General features: G+C 45.9%; 1 long non-coding RNA gene across 2 annotated transcripts in view; it reads left to right on the top strand.

Annotated features, from left to right (window-relative positions):
• LOC118248280 (uncharacterized) overlaps positions 1-16,590 on the top strand; it is a 280,200-nt gene that overhangs the window by 149,996 nt on the left and 113,614 nt on the right. The window contains exons 12-13 of one of the 2 annotated variants that reach the window (XR_007708708.1): positions 3,507-3,736; positions 5,280-5,484. This is a non-coding gene — a long non-coding RNA (uncharacterized LOC118248280). The remainder of the gene's footprint in view (positions 1-3,506; positions 3,737-5,279; positions 5,485-16,590) is intronic. The other variant, XR_004778707.2, reaches the window with a different exon arrangement.

Here is a 16,590-nt window from a genome sequence, read left to right as displayed (position 1 = left end):
AAAAAGTAAGAAAATCAGGAAGATCCTAATGAAATATTAACTAATGATGGTTCTGCCTGACAAGCATTTGCACTGTGAGGCTGTTATTTGGTCTGTAATTACATCCTCAACACACTACAAATTCCCCTGCAGGCAGAGCAGGAACCTAGTAAGTTTTCAAGCAGTAGGAAGTTTCCAGCCAATTCCATAACTCCACTTGGTGATAATGGAAATCCTGGCTCTCAGAATTGGGGTTTCTGAGGATTTCTGGAAAGGAATATTAAATACCTGGCTTTCAGGGACCCATGGCTTTATCTGCTAGCAAAGATGAAACAGCAGTAGCTGCTGGGGACTTTAGTTGATACAAGCATCTGTGAAGGTTTATTGGACGTGGGATGTGGCTTGTACGTGGCTGGAGGTAAATGGTGTGTAATCAGGAGTGGGCTGTCACGGCCGGAGCCTGCAAGTCAGTAACAGCCCGCACTGTGCTGTGCTGACCCAGCTAGCTCAACAAGCCTGGGCTGCATCCTTGCTCTCACCGTGCACCCAGCTGCTGCCGATGGAGACAGCCACGGTGCCACTGCCTTGGTACCAGCTGCAGCGGAGCCTGCTCAAAGTCCAGGGTGGCAGTATGGGTGCTTGAGTGTTGGATGAGCACCTCTGCTGCCTCTCTGAGCTGTTCAGCTAAAGGCGTTCCTGGGAACATCAGCTGCTGTCGATGCGTGCTTCAGGAAGAGAGACTTAGTGCTAGCGTCAGACTGGAGCAAAGGAGCAGCAAATCCTGGCTTGCAGCATGGCCCAGCCCCAGGCAACGCAGCACCGTAAGGCTGCCTCTGAAGCTGTTTACCAAACCTGTGAAGTGTAATTTAAAGTCCTTCCAATGTTTCCAGGTGCACAATATGAAGTGTGAATTACATTGCCAGGTACTGTTGTCTCTCATACAGGTTTCTCAGGCCACATTGGCTTAGGTTTCTGAGAAAAGCCTTGCTTTGTGCAGCATGGGAGGATATGAAGGGAGCAGTGAAAAGTCCTGAAACAGGGCCTTGAACTGGTGGCGTAAGTTTTCCCACTGAACTGCTAACTTTTGTTAGCAGACTAGACTGATGGGTACTAAACAGGGTAAATAGTCTGACCAAAATGCTGTGGGAATCAGACACTTCAACACCAGAAAGCCAACATTTATTAAAATACGCCATCTGATGAGGTGACAGCTACAAGTTATTCCCAGGGAAATCCTTTTAATTAGTTGAAAGGAGTTGGGATGTTTGGTCTTCCAAAAGAGAGACTTCTGAGGGCTGGTAAATGTGAATTCAGGAGAGAAATTTTGCAAGATATTTGCAACACCGCCTCCTCATTCAAACTGGTAAAAATCATCACAGCCTTCAACTCTCTTGCTTCTCCTTGAACATGATGAATGCTCATTCCAGCAAGTGCTTCAGGTTCATGTTTCATCTGCAATCAGTCCGTTTTTTCCTATGCAGCTTCTTTTGTTGCCAGAAAACTCAGGCAACCTGAAATCGGGTCAAGTCTATCACAGTTCAGTGGAGAAGCTGCACATCAGATGTTGTCCACAGTAAGCTGGTAAAACCATGACCGTGATCTCTGTGCTGTGTGGTTTCAGGAAAGGAGGGTTCCCTCTTCCACTAACGGTGCTGTTGGTTTTGGAGATTCATTATCCCAGCTGCAGCTGGTGTTTGGTTCCTTGTGGATGCAGTGCATTTGACACCTTTTTCCAAATTCTTCTCTTTTCTGTGCACAATTCTTCTCTATGCATATTGCCAGAGCAGCCAGCCCTGGTTCTGTGTTGCAGACAGTGTTCTGCATTTTGTGAAAGCAGGGGGTTGATCCACAGGAGGATACTTCCAGCTCAAAGGATGTATGCAATTTCCATGTTCACATAAATGTACAAATGTGTCACAAAAATTTGTTTTCAAGAAGCCTGGGGCAAGGATTGTACTTGGAAAGGTTCTGCCATCGTAAGCAACTGTCTTTTGGCCATTTCTCTTGCCTTCCTGCAGTGCCTTAATGAGCATGATACAGAAATGTCTACTCCTTTACCTTGCATAATTAGAATTTGGATCCAAATTCAGTGTTTCTTTTGTTAATTCAACCTTTGAAGAGGGTAAACTCTCCCACTACCTGCTTCGTGGGCACAGGATAATGGATTTTATTGTGACTGGGTCATAACAAAAACAAAACAAAAACCATCACTGTAGTGTATCTACAACATTGTTATATGCAGAGGCCGTGGCTTGAGTGGGCAGAGGTTTGAGACAATTTTGAGGTAGATAGTGCCTTCCCAGTCCGCCTGTCACCAAGTGATGTGAAATGTCCCGGCTTTCCTCTTCCTTACAAAACTCCAGCCCTTCACCCACCTCTTCCTGATGTTAAATATTCCTCCTTTGGTTGGAAAGTATCTCTGTAAGGATTTCTAGGAGGAAGGAGTGGAACAGCTAATAACAGTGTTAAACCTGACCTTCTGTGTATGCTTTCCCTGAAGTGGTGCATAAATTAACATTCTGGCAATAATACTGAGCCTGTTTAATTTTCTGTTTGACTAGAAACATTGAGAAAATGTCATGGTATTTGATTTCATCTTTGTCTATTTTTGCTCCTGCTGAATGAAGCTTATTGGGCTCTCAAGACCCAAGCGCATGCAGCGTGGCTGGGAGCAGGCTGGGTATAAAGGGACGCTGTCCCTCAGGCATGTGCTCCGCAGCCACGCAGGAAGTATTTGGTTTTATATTTGAAGGCTGGCTGAGGTTCCCTAATGGCTGTTAATCCACTGGTTTGACTTTGTCCTGAGCCAGACCCAGTTCAACCTCAGAAGTCTTGGCGTTTCTGTTTGCTTCGCATGAGCATTTTAAAATGTGTAGGAAGGGGAACCTGTGCACCAGGCTGAGCGTGCGGGAGCAGGACAGGTCGAAGGAGGGGCTACAACAGCTAGGTATTTCTTCCTTCAATAATAAAAAGTGAAATGTCCTTTCCAACATTGGAAGGGGCAAGCCACCTTGAAGGAAGAGGAGCCCAACCCAAAGGGACTCTAGTGGAAGAGGCAGCAGAGGATGTTGAGACAAATGTGAGAGAAGCTCTGGTGCTGTCAGCATCATTCTGGTGCAGCATGGAACGAGCTGCGGGCCTGAAAGCAGTCTGTGTCCCAGGGAGTGGGAGCATCCATCCTTGTAAACCAGGAGACAAGAGAATGGCAATGTCTCCAAGAAGATGCGATGGTAACTGGGCCTCCTTTTGACATTTTATTAACACATCTTCATCATGCTGTTTCCTTCCTGAAGAGGGGGGGAAAAAAAGAGAATGAAATGTGTCCCTTTCTGTGTCTCTGCCTACACATACATGCTACTCAGCAGCCACTGCTCATCAGCATTTGTGTTTGGAGCCCCTGGCTGACGGTGACCATCCAGGCTGCGCAGAGCACACAGGGGAAGATAGTCACGCTGCAAGGGGCTTAGCACTCTAACCAAGATGACCAGCAAAATGTGATTTTTCTTTTTTCCTTTTCTCTTCAACAGAAGCACTAATTGTGCAGCTGGCTGAGAGCATGCAAGAATGGCAGCACTGGTGGTGGAAGGGAAACCCAGATCTCCCAAGTACCAGACCAGCAGCTCCTTCAAGGTGCACCCTTCTGCACAGTATTTGCTCTGGTTGCTGTGTGATGCTCAGTTCTTCTGTCCCTGAAGTAGAGCCTGTGCTGGGGCCAGTGCTGGCTGCAGCTGATGGAGAAAGCCCCAGTGTTCTGGAGGTGAGCAGGCTTTTCTTTTCAATGTTTCCTTCTGGGTAACTCTGGAAATATGGGACTTTTGGTCTGCGAGATTGAATTTCAGCTTTAAAAGATCGTTTGAAATTACCTGTTTGTTCATACTAATTAACTGTGAAACTGCTTTTGCAATTAAGCAGCAGATATCTCTGTTAAGAATCACCTGCTACTACAAATAACGTCCAGAAAATGAGTGAAATTCCGGCATTTTCTATAACTCTTTGTGCAAAGTCAGTGGCAGAATTAGGCTGTCAGTTGAGACATGTCAACCTAGGAAAAGAACCTTAGTTCAACTTGATAATTTTATTTCTGATGGGGTTTCTTTTTTGTCTGAATTGAGCTTTGCTGGAATTTGCACTGTTGCTGTCCCTGGTGCAGCAGAACTGGTAGCAAGTGACCTCTGGATGCAGACAGGTCTCCTTGTTGGGTGTGACGGCAGGGAAGGTTTCAACCAGCTCGTGCAGCCAAGGGTGCTCTTTTCCCAGGGATGCTGCTAACCACCCTAGCACTGCTTCTCTTGCTTTCTCCATTTCGTGTGGTATTGGTTTAAAAAAATGAAACAATTTTTTTTTCCACTGCTGGCTCAGAGTACTTTTGCTCATGGCAATTTTCATATTGTTGGAATAGTTATTCACCCACCACGTAAATATCTATATTTGAGTCAAGATTGGAGCCTCTAGTAAGGAAAAAAAGAGAGAAACCAGACGGCAATCAACACTGATCTTTGTGTTACTGGTGGTAATGGTCTTTATATGACATGGCATCGGGTAATTCTAAGCAGCTTTTGTTCTGTAGGGGTGTCTCTGCCCCACATTAATGCCCCACTTGCCACAAAAAATCAACGTCTTATAGTGAAAAACAGATGGGGGTGCAGACGTATTTTTGAGCGTGACGTAAAAACCCACAAGCATGAAGTAAAGTTTTCCCCTCCAGCACATGCTACCAGCAGCTCCTATAACAGGGAGCTCCTGAAGGTCGGCTCTGTTCGGCGTGCTGAGGAGCAGATGGCTCAGCTTTGTGGGCTGCATGCACCGGGAGTGGTAGTGGCACAGTCTCTCTGTGAGGCTTGGTCACTTACGATGCTTAGTCCCTTGAGGCAGATTTTCAGTAGCGTTGCTAAGAATATATTTCTGGAAGTTGTTGTGAAAATGCTAAACAAGCTCTCAGGTGTTGAACAAACTGAGGGCTCTGAAGCCACAAAACCCCAGGGCTCTGTTTTGCCATGGCCAAGCCCGAGATGATGATGTGCTTCTGCTAGCCCTCACTGCAAGATGAGGGGATGTATCTGGGCCATGTACTGTAGACAACAGGTGTGCGCGGTGAATCGTGAGGGTCTGGCAAGGTATCAAGGGGTGAGAACCCCCATGTTTGGCAGTGCAACGTTAAAGGCTTTCTATAGATGGTGGGCATTCAGTAACAGCGTAAAATGATGATCATCTTTATGTCAAGTACTCAGCCTTGTGACTAGGAACCGAGGCTCCGTCACCAGCCCCAGCACAAGCTCACCAATGCTCTCCATCACCTGCAGGTGAAGCAGGTGGCAGAGGAGTTGCAGAAGGAGATGCTGGTAGGAATTCCAACTCAGGGCCGTGTCCCAGGTCCATACTGACTACCGCTGTCAGTGACGTGACTGATGACCTGCTATCCTGGTTTGGATAGCGCCTGGCATCGCGGAGACATGAGCTGCATCCAGTCCTCATACAGCAATGCACATAAATAACAGCGATCTAATGGTGAGTTCCTGCGCCGGTGCTCCAGGGCCCCCTTATCGCTGCAGATCAGTGGAGTTTTATGGGTGACAGTTCATAAATCCTGAGTTATTTACTGTGCACCACCTGTCTCAAGTAGTAAATCTTACTTTCATTTACCCAAAGTTAACTCATTTTTAGAGGGAATAGTATTGCCTGTGAGCCTTTTGGAAGATGTATTGATTACAAGCTCACAAAACTCAAGGCTAATGGACAGTTTGGGTGGGTTCCAGGACGTCAGGAAATCAGTTGTGCCCCGTCTGGCTGATCTTGAAAGTGTCAGGGCCCCATAACACTATCCAGAGGCGAGCAGAAAAATGAAGCGAGAAGAAAACACTCTCTCCTGCTGTACGTTACTTGTCTCTGATCTGGGCTACATGATCAGTCTGGAGCGGTGCTGTGCTGGAAGTTGGAGGGGTAATTACACAGGGCAGGACACCTCCCAGTGGGGTGTGGTGAAATAGGAAAGCAAGTCAAGCAAACCCGTTTAATGTTTTGATACCACACATCAGGAAGGGGGGAAAGACTTCAGTCTCAAGGATACGAAGTATATTTTGCAAGCGTGATGTATCTGTAGAAAAACATTTTTGTTGACTACCAGATTGCTTCACTCCTGTTAAAACTAAGGGCAGCATTCACGTGGGCTGCCTTAGTAAGGGAGAAGGATTTCCACAAGCAAATATTTTTATCTGGAAACCAGATCTACCAGGAGATGTGAAAATGTAAAGACCCAATTCTTAGATCTCTTGCACCAATAAATTTATGTGAAAGAGAAAACAAGGCTGCTGCCTATACTTGTGCTGCCTACAGATTGCAGGCAAGTACTTTCTTTAAACTCTGTTTTCTGAAATAATACTTTGCAAGATCTGTTTCATTCAGAAGGGGAAATGAAATTTGTTGCAGGCACAGCCACTTTGCTGTATGGAGCTAAATGGATTGAATGTAGTTATCTGCCTGATGTACTCCCTGGGCGTAATGGAGTCTTCTGACCACGTCAAAAGGGGAAGAAAGGCAAGCCACTTGCATTTTGTGCCTCTGTGGATGAAGTGGAACAAGATGAACCCATTTAATTTGCTACATGAAAGCAGACTTGAAGCATATTGGTTGGCATGTGTTGTGTTTTTTTCTAGAAGCCAGTGGCATGGGTATTCTTTCTGTGCTTGGCAAATGCATGTCACAGACAAGCGATCCCACCAGATAATGTTGTCACTAGCACTTAATGTCAAACGAGGCTCTTGTAAGTCATCCTTGCGGCTTTGACTAATGAAATGCTGAGTGAACTGATAAGTGTCCCTTTCACAGCCAGCCTGACAAAATGTGGGAAAAGCTACATCTGAGCAGAAGCCTGGCTTCTGTACCCTTCCATCACTCCAGGAGATGGGATGGGATTTGCTCTCTTAGTTCTAGCTGGAAACAATGGGCACATGATGGGTTGAAGGTGGACTTACTCGTTTATTTGGTATTTCAGCATGACCTCATTCAGAATATGAAATTGTAAGTCTTTTTCCTTTTATTCCCAGAAAGGATTTAAGTTTGAACTTATTTTTGCTTCATATTTGTGGGGCTTTGGGGTAGCAGACCCCAAGAACACTTTGTTCCATGAGATCTACTGATCTCATCTCTCTGTATCCCTGCTCTCTTTCCCATTCTTTGCATGCCATGTGTACGCAGGCTTCAGGTGTTTCAGACCTTCAGTGGTTTGCTGATCAAGTCTTTATAGCCTTATTTTCCATAATCATTTTAGTAGTTGCTTTGAAATCTCTGTTCCAAGCTTAACCAGGTGTGAATTACAAGCCAGAAGCTCTTGAATAGAGCCTGTATCTAGAAAGAGGCAATTTTCTATACACCACAAACAGCAAAATAGACTTGCATCAGTGGAGTTTCTTGTAATACAAGTACTAGTGGTCCCTGTACAGATCTAAATGGATCAGACTGAATTAGGTAGTGACAAAGATCTTAACAGAGATATCAAGGGTACAGTAAGCACAAAATATAAATGATCTCCTCCAACCCTACCTGGAAACCCTGCCAGCTTGGGCTGTTGTACCATGCCCCGTGTGGTGGAATTTCTTGTCTGGAGATGCATCTCAAAAGAAGAACCTGATCAAGTGTCACTATTTGAACTTACACAGCCTCAATCCTGCCTTGAGAAAAAGAGATTTTGTTCCAAAGGAAGTCATGAATGTTTGAGTCTGCGCCTGTGCATCCCAGTGGGTCCTACCAGCCCAGAGGCAGGTCCTGCCAGGGAGAGGGCCGCAGCAAGGCAGCCTTGTCCCAGTGGCTTCCCCGTGTCAAACAGTGGGATGAGTGCATTTCCCCACAGCTGACAGCTTCTGAGAATTCATCAGCATGGGATTTTTACCCCTTCATGTGTGGTTCTTCAGTAATTGTTGTGAATGAGCTCAGCTCCGAGTCATTTAGGATCTTGTCAGAGTGTTTGTGCCTAAATGGTCTTGGTGGGGCAGGTGGATGTTTTTCCTGAAGATGGTGAAATGAAGCTCTCCAAATGCTGGGTGTGCCAAAGCTGTGCCCTCAGGCCAAAAACTCGGTCAAGAGCCACCACGTTACAGGCACTGACCAGGCAAATTGTACAGTGGTGATTTTCCAGAAGTGATTGTAGTAAGGAAACAGAAGACAAAGAGGAAAGTGTCATTTCAACATTATAGATGGTGTTGGGAGGAGAATACGCATTTTAGTGGAAATAATCCATTTACTAACAGCGTGGGTTACGCCAGTAGAAAAGGGTTTGTCCTGCTTTCACCTGGCTTCTTTCCAGTGTGAGTAAAGGTGTATTGCAGACACAGCCTGTATGCAATGCGGGCTGGTGAGGATAAGATAAACCTCTGTTAGAGGAGCAAACTCTTTCATCTGGAGAGAAGACCCGAAATGCCTTTTCCAACCCACTTAAGAAGGTGAGGGCTGAAGTCCTTCCCTGCTGGCTGACAAATTTCATTGGGCTTAGCTTTCACACAAAAGTAAATTAAAGCTAAAGAAAACACAACAGGGAAAAGTCCCATCATCTCACAGCACGGCTCACCTGCAGAGAAGTCTTTTTTTGACAATTCTTTTTTTTGGTGTTGTTTTTAATTTCCTAATTAGAAATAATGATGTGTTTCCTGGGTCAAGAAGACCTCCTTGCTGTGAAATATTAGACCGCTTTTGACAGTGTAACTAAAAATAGGCAGACGCACACGTGTATGTGCACACTAGCAAGAATAAACATGCAATGCTTTTTGCTTAATTATGAACATACTTTCTTCAGAAGAAAAACGCCTTTGCCTCTAGTTAGTTGTTTTTCAAGTAAATAGTGAGAGGGAGTTTTCTGAAGAACAGATGGACTGGAATGAGGAATAGAAATATTTTCAGTCAAAGAGGGGCTGGATGATGTAATAAGCCACAGGAACAAAGTTCAGTTATTTTGTGCTCTCATCCAGACCTCAGAGCTGAAAATGCCTCTGTTGTTAATTTCAGATTCATCTGCTTTTGAAGGCTGGCTCTGTCTTTAAATGCTATTATAATACATACAGAGTTAAACTGAGCAAATAGTGATTGAGCAATGATGGAAGAATATATTTGTCAGTGCTGGAAGCGCGTGGGTGGTGTTTGCACTGCAGACGATAGGCCAGATATGTGTTTGATCGTGCTGGAGGCAAAAGGATGTACCTTGAGTAACCTTAATGAAGGTCCTCAAGACCTGCATCTGCCTGGCTGAAGTGAAGCTGGCTTTTGAGGTCTGGCCTTTGAGGGCTCGATAGCTGCTCACAAATGCTTCTAGACGCATGGCTAGCTCTTGTGCTGGTGACTGACCTCCTCCCTGCTCCGCTCACCCACAGGGCCCTGCTGTGAGGGCTTGGAGGTGTGCACCTGTCCCATGGGGAGAGAGGAGCTCGTGCAAGGCCGAGGCAGAAGGAAGGGGATGAAGGAGTGATGGGGACCCTGCTCAAGAGCTTGGTGCAATTTAGTACACGACTGTGGGGTGAGAGTTAAAATGACGGCAGTTGGAGCTGTTTGGTGAGCCTTTTGCAGTCAGGCTGGACGAGGCTACAGCTTCTGAGGGAGCCCAAGCAGACTTCACCTGTCTTAGCTCTAGCACTAGTGGTCATTTATCCTTACACTGTTCTGTTAGAAAAATGCCAAATGGTTACAAGGTGCTCCCAAAGGAGAATACAGCCATGATGGTTGTGTGATATTGCAGTAGGCCAATTTAGTCAAGTGGAGAAATCTTTATTATTTTAAGAGCTCCTTGGTAAGTAAAGACATGTCTGCCAGTCCATCCTTTGGCTACAGACAGAGAAGACTCTCATATGCTAAGCACAAATTCCATGGAAGGAGACAGCACTGGCAGAAGCACTCCTCAGCAGAAAATATGTGCAGGAGGAAGGGCAGGTTTGTGGTATGGAGTCTTGAATACTTGCCAAGGAGCTGGTCTATGTATTTCATCTCTCTGAGGAATCCCAGAGTCTGTGTGGTACAGTGAAGGTCCTCTGAGATGGAGCGTTTCTGGCCATAAGTAATGTTCCTGTTTACTCCCACTGACGCTTTATGTAACAGTCCTGCTCTAGTCCTGACTGCTTGTCAGATCAAAAATAGCTTTCCTTCTGACGGATGTCTTCATGCTGGAGGGGAACCGTGGGGATCTTCTTATGTTATAATGCCTGTTCTTGCTGTTGGTCATATCAGTGCTGTCTTCTGAAGGAGCGCGGAGGCTTGAAAATGGATGATGAAGGTCCAGGTGCTGAGTACCCATATTTTTTTATTTTTCCTGGATGTTTCCTTATCAGAAATAAGGATTTATAAGAACAAAGTTGTTTCTGGGGGAAGGAGAGACTATGATCAGTCAGGTGCTTTGAGGAGTTTTCCCATTAAAACACAAAATAAAAATCCTAATATCATGATCTCGACTTTACATTGGGTTTCTGACTTTGCCGTGTAGTATTTTCATTTACATTGTGGAAGGCAAGGCTGTTTGTGCTAGGAAAATGATGCAAAGGCAAACATCCAAGCATGTCCATGGTACTCAAAACTGATGATTACATACCAGCCGCCTACGACCTGATCCCAAATCAACTGCTTATATGGCAGCACCAACTGGAGGGATGTTTAAATTGCCTTGAAACATTTAAAAATAAATAAATTATTATTAATAATAATAATAATAAAACTTTTAGTCCCTATGTGCGGTTTCTTTTTCCCCTTCTGTGAGAAGTGGAAGGTACAGCACTGCTGGTGAAATACCATGGTTCAGTGCTCCAGGGGCCCTATCACAGTGTGAGGCAGGACGTGAAAATCGCAGCAGCATCTTAAAGCAATTCAAGGTGTCAACAACCAAGTTCCTGTCAGGAAAGCTGCTTTGAGGATGCACCAGGCTAATCTTCCAGCACTCGCTGAGGTCGTGGCTCAGCTCATGTTCAATGAACAGCAAAGCTTGTGGTGATGAGTTGGGCTCTGATTCTTTCCAAATCTTCTACCTCACTTGGAGATTTACCAGGACAAAAGTTCCTACTGGATCGTTTTGAGCCATCTTCCTTCTCTGTTAAAGAGAGGAAGAGAGGCAGCAGCTAAAACTTGATCTTGTTTAGAAGAGCTCTAATTATTTATGTCCCTTTTATGGACTGCTGCTTCCAGCAGCTTTCTCTCATGTTGCGGTTGTGAGTCGCACTGACTGCTACTGCTGTGTGTTCAGCTGGGCAAATATCGCCTGCCATGTTCCATGAATGTCCTCCCTTGATCGAAAAACTAGAGTTTCTTTCAGCTGTGTTTATTTCTCTCTTTGCTTTCTTTCCATCTCCACCCATCCACCATACCCCCACCAGTAAGACCTGCTGCATGCTTTCTCTTGACACTAACACAACCAGAAGATACAGTTGCTTTTAATTTTGTGTTGTTTTTTTGGACTAGACCTCCAAAAATCGTGCTTTCACCTCTCTTTTTTTCACCTCATATCTGCTCAGTAAGCTGTTTTGAGATATTTCACGGGATAAATGTCATGTTCATGTATTCCAAAACTCCAAGGCCTTGGCTATGCAGGGGATGCCTGCCCAGAATAAGACAACAGAGGCTGTTACACCCACCAAATGCTTCCTCATCTGGACACAGCCCTGCTTTGTACTCTCAAAATGTACAGGAAAGAATACACCTGAATACAGGCACAGACGTGCGGCACAACATGTTATCTTTGTGTTTAAAAAAAAAAAAGGGTTTGCTGGTAGAACCATATCTGCACATGGGATTGCTGCCAAGGCAGCTCCATTGGTGAGGATCACACCTCTTTGTGTCCCTGACCAGCAGAGCTGTGCTGGGAGAAATGTTTGTGCACCCATCACCAGTCATTGCTTTATTTTTCTCTTTAAAAGGACTCTGCTGATGGGAAGCAGGGAACAGCAAGAGACCTGGAGTGAATTCCTCTGCTTCACCCACAAAATAGCTCCCATGGGAGAGGAGGGGCTGATAAATGGGGTGTGAGTTTGAGATACTGATCCCCTGACAGAAATGCGTGTTGGCTGAAATGGTGTGAATCCAGGCTGCCGTTGTCTCTTTGGTATTTTTCCAGGAACGTTACTCTTGTTACAGCTGGAGAAGAGCCAGGCGAGTTTGGTCCTTGGTGGGAGAGGATAAGCATTGTGTGGTCCCAGCTTTCTGCAGCAATCCTGAAATTCATCCATGCTTCAAGACTGCATTGGTTATTTCAAGCCTGCCAGTGGTCAGTTGACTTTCTTCCATTTAGCAGAATCAAAAGAATTATTTCCAAAATCACCCAGTGACACAGATTCCCACTGGAAAGGCATCTGGGCTTAAACTTGCTTTGGATACAAGTTAATTTTGTATATTCTATTTTAACATATTTATGGTCATGCAGTCCTACACCTGCCTGCTTCTGCCCTGCTCAGCTTATGATCAGGAACCACACTTGGCAGATCATTGATGTGGAATTGAAAGTACCAGCAGAAGCATCTGTTTTTCATATCCCTTCACCACACAGGCAAATCTTAAGTGTTACCAAAGTCTCTCTAATCCTCTTTGGCATTTTACCTCTGATGTGAGCTTATTGCTGTGGAGTCTGTGTGCTGGGAGGTAGTTGTCTGTGCCATCTTCAAAGGAGACATTTCTGTGCTGGCATCTCCCGGGTTTAGCCATGGAGCACCAGTAATCTGCACCCGTTGTTCCCAAGTGTATATTCCCATTATCCATACCTGTATCTAAGTTGGGTGTTTGAGTCTCTAATGCCTTGGTGCAGTGGTTTTTGTAGGTAGATAATGCAACCTGTGAAAAGGTCCTTGTCCCTGGTTTCTTTGATAAACCAAAGCATTCCCCAAATCCTCCTATGCTAGCACTTGAGGCCTGGTCAGCTGCTGTGTAAGGTCAGTGTGTTCAACTTGTGCTTCAGGTTTCATGATGTGGGCTTTGTATTCATTGAGCTCTGATTTGGATGCCTGTAAATATTTCCAATATGCAAATGTCCTAAATTTGGCAAAATTAAGCTAGATCAGAGCTTAAAAAAAAATCAGAGCAGGCTTTCAGATGCTATGTCCTCAACTTCCCTTCCAAATAAGCTGTCTTCAAATACTTTATGGTAGTTCTCTTGGGATTTTTGCTTTTCTACTCTGACCTCTCCCCAGAACAGGAAGAAGGAGAGAGAGATGCTGGAAAATGACAAACGCAAAAATAACTTGTATATATGTACTTTTTTTCCAACCCTCTGAACAGGATTGCTTCAGATCAAAGTTCAGGTCATTGCCCAGTGCCTGAGGTTTGTTATTTTTCATCCTTGCAGTCCAGAGGATGATGGAACTAATACGAAGCATTGCCAGCTTCTGTATGGACATTACTTGGATCTGTGAAAATGTGCTCAGTGTTTTCTGAGTGTATAGAGCCAAAAGAAACCACCTTGGGGTACCATGTGATGTTGTTTGCTTTGACCCAGGATAACTAAAATGAAAGGTCTCTCTGAACACAGGCTGTTCAAAACCATCCAAGTTTTTTTTGCATGTACATGTGAAAAAGGAAATGTGGTGTTTACAGGGGCACTCTGAGCTTTGGCTTGTGTATTCGTCTCTGTGTTTGTGTGTCCAGACAGAGTTTCCCAAATGAAATTGATTTTGGTTGTTTTAGCCCAGCTTTTAAAGGTGGGCAAACAGAGAGCTCATCTCACGAAGTACACAAATTGAGCCTTCTGGTGGAAATGTCGGGGGGGAGGCTCCTTCCAGCCAGTCCTGATTGTCAAGTGAAGTCTTCTGGGTTACATCTGGGGAAAGTTCTTGGATCCCTGGGAGGTGCTGCTGTTCAGCCACAGCGTGCATCAGATGAACACACAAATGCCGTGGAGCTGCTGCTGTTCCTGGCCTTCAGGTAGGACCCCTATCTGCAGGGCTCCCAAGGGCTGCTGCCGTTTGGGGCTGAGGAAGCCAGGATGGTTAGAGTCTGGATCGTGTGTACAGTCACTGAGAAGCGCTCAGTTGGATCAAAACTTCAGCATCGCTTCTCTGGTTCTTTGTTTCCAGCCTCAGCTTTGTACTTTGTACTTATGGAGATGTGCTGTGTGGGGCTAAGGCAGCTGGAGCGCTGCCCGACTAGGATGGGTGCATCTCTGCCGTGCTGTTTCAAACCCTCTGACACCAGACCTGGTCCTGCAAAGGGCTGCACACTGCTGGCATCCCTGGGGCCGAGCCTGAAGCACTGCCTAGCTGTCATGTCCAAGCAAAGCTGAAATAGAAACCCATTTCTCAGAAGGGCTGGGTGGAAACACTTCTGTTCCAGTCATTCCAGCTGTTCGATCTAGTTTCTTTTCTTGCTACTGTTTCTTCTTTCCCTGGTCCATTGTGCCTCGAGGTAAAGACTTGCAAAAACCCCAGCAACTGCTGGCTAAGACCCCTACACCTCTTGTTGTGCTGGCTTCCCTGTGCTGCTGCCAGCTTGCTGGTGCTGCATTGCACCTGCAGCGCTGCATCTCTCTGCAGTAAGAGAAGGTCTTTTTGCTCTGTGTACTTGCAGTTCAAACTACTAGGAATAACTGTAATAGGAATAACTCTGTTGTGTTTTTTTTTCCTTCGTGCTTTCCTCGGGATGGTGCTGTGAGAGGCACTGGGGAGCTATTAGCTGGTCAACAGGCACCTTAGCAGGCAGCTGCCCAGTTTTCACAGCCTTTTACACAGGCTGATGGTGTCTGTCTGTCTTAGCACGCAGTAGCTGTTGGTTTGAGGGTGATGAGAGAAGTTGGAGGGTGAAATGCTGAGAGTAGCACTGCCTATTAAACGCAGTCTCAGTGTCAGCTGCCTGGAGACCAATGTAGTGGTTAATGGGGCACAAAGACATGCAGTGGCCTCAGTACCTGCCTCACCGCCGCTAGTTTTCCTAGTGGCACTCAGCGTGGCCGTGTGTCGCTCCGCATTGGGCTGGCAGAACAAAGGGACGTGGTGACAGTGCCTGAGTGCTGAAGGCGAGAGAACTGAGGGACGCAGAGCTGTGACATTATGGGAGAGGATGTCTCCAGGAGCAAAATGTGCAGGGTCAGAGCAGTGCAGTTATATGTGGGAATTTGTTGGCCATCTGTGAATCAGCTCCAAAGGTGATGTGCATTGAAACAAAAAAAAAAAAACAACAGAGCATGTTGCATGCACCAGGACTGCATAGCAAAGTGGGCATACTCCTAGGTTGGATGTTCTCTCTGTCAGCTCCTGGAGGACTTCTAAGTGGCAGTTCCTGGAAATGAGGTTGGTCTTGCTCACCTTGGTTCTGCATTAACACAGCAAGCATCTGCAGAAGCACGGTATGTTTGCGGGTGGACACCTGAGCACAGGGAGGAGCATCCATGTCTGTCCAGGTTGTCCAAGTCCCAGTCTTCTTCTCACCACCCGTCCCTCGCCCAGCCATTTCTCCTCCTCGCTACAATAGTTTACAGCATTGCTGACCCTCTCCCACCGTGCCCTGTGCGTGGCTCTGGGTTTCACCCAGCCGTGCCTGCCCAGCCTGTTTTTCTGTGCACGTAGGTGGCAGGGGGCTGTGTGGGGCACTGAACAGCACCAAACTCCTCCAGCCTTTTTCGGCATGAATATGAACATAAAAATAACTCTGTGGTGTGTGGTGCTCACAGTACCTGCTGCTGAAGCTTGAAATGATCCCAGCCGTGGCCTGACACAAATCAAGGTGTCTAACCTAGCTGCTGCTCCCTGCTGCGGGGCTTCTTACCCGGGGTGTGCCAGGGCTTGTGTCCAATGGCACTCACCCTGCGTAACACAGGGGCGTTATCCCTGCCCCGTGAGGGGCTCACCGGGCAGCCATCTGTGCTCTGCCTGCCTTGACATTGCCTCTCCCCTGCCTCCCCTCATGACAAAACGAAGCAGGGAGGATTAAAAGCAGGAGGAACATGGCTGCAGTGGGGAGGTCCAGTTAGATTTATTTTTTGGTGCAGAAGCCGTTAATTAGTGATTAGCACCTCATTGACCTAAACTCAGGGGTTTGCCTTCCTGGTTTAGTACACCCTAAATGGCTCAGATGTCTTGGTATGCAGTGGAAGGATATACATGGGTGCCCCCCCCCCCCCCCCCCCCGTTTGTTTTTTTTAATAATCTCAGGCTACAGGAGCTTTGGTTATAGTCCTTGTATTTGCAATTACTGCTTGAGATGAAAAGACCAGTCCTCCAGCACACGCATGCAGCCTGTGGGGGTTAATGAAGCAGCTAAATCCAAACAGTATCCTCTCCTGTCTGTGCGCTATGGGGCACTCTCAACTGTTCGTAGCTTTATTTTACAACCACAATTTCTTCTAAACTTAGCAGAGCATACGCTTTGTCAGGAACTGTTCCTATGCCAAGTTTCAGGTTTCAAAGGTTTGCCATTTTTGAGCTATTCCCTGCTCCTTTCCTTCTGTGCATCTCTCTCTCACTCACACACAGAACTTTCTTTTTAATGTAGAAAATTGTATTTTTTCCACACATTTGTAACTTAAAACATCTGAAGAGGTTTTGCTCCAAGTTTATATTTAAAAGAAATAACGAAAGCCAACACTGGCAGAGAAAGTAGTGTGAAAACTTGCAGCTCAGAAAATTCAGGAACACTATGGGCATTTGCAGCAGGGGGCTAAAATGGAAGTCCTTG

This window comes from Cygnus atratus, chromosome 10, assembly GCF_013377495.2.
Source record: "Cygnus atratus isolate AKBS03 ecotype Queensland, Australia chromosome 10, CAtr_DNAZoo_HiC_assembly, whole genome shotgun sequence".
Taxonomy (NCBI): Eukaryota; Metazoa; Chordata; class Aves; order Anseriformes; family Anatidae; genus Cygnus; species Cygnus atratus.
The sequence above is the reverse complement of the archived record's forward strand: the minus strand, read 5'-3'. Positions and strand labels throughout refer to the sequence as shown.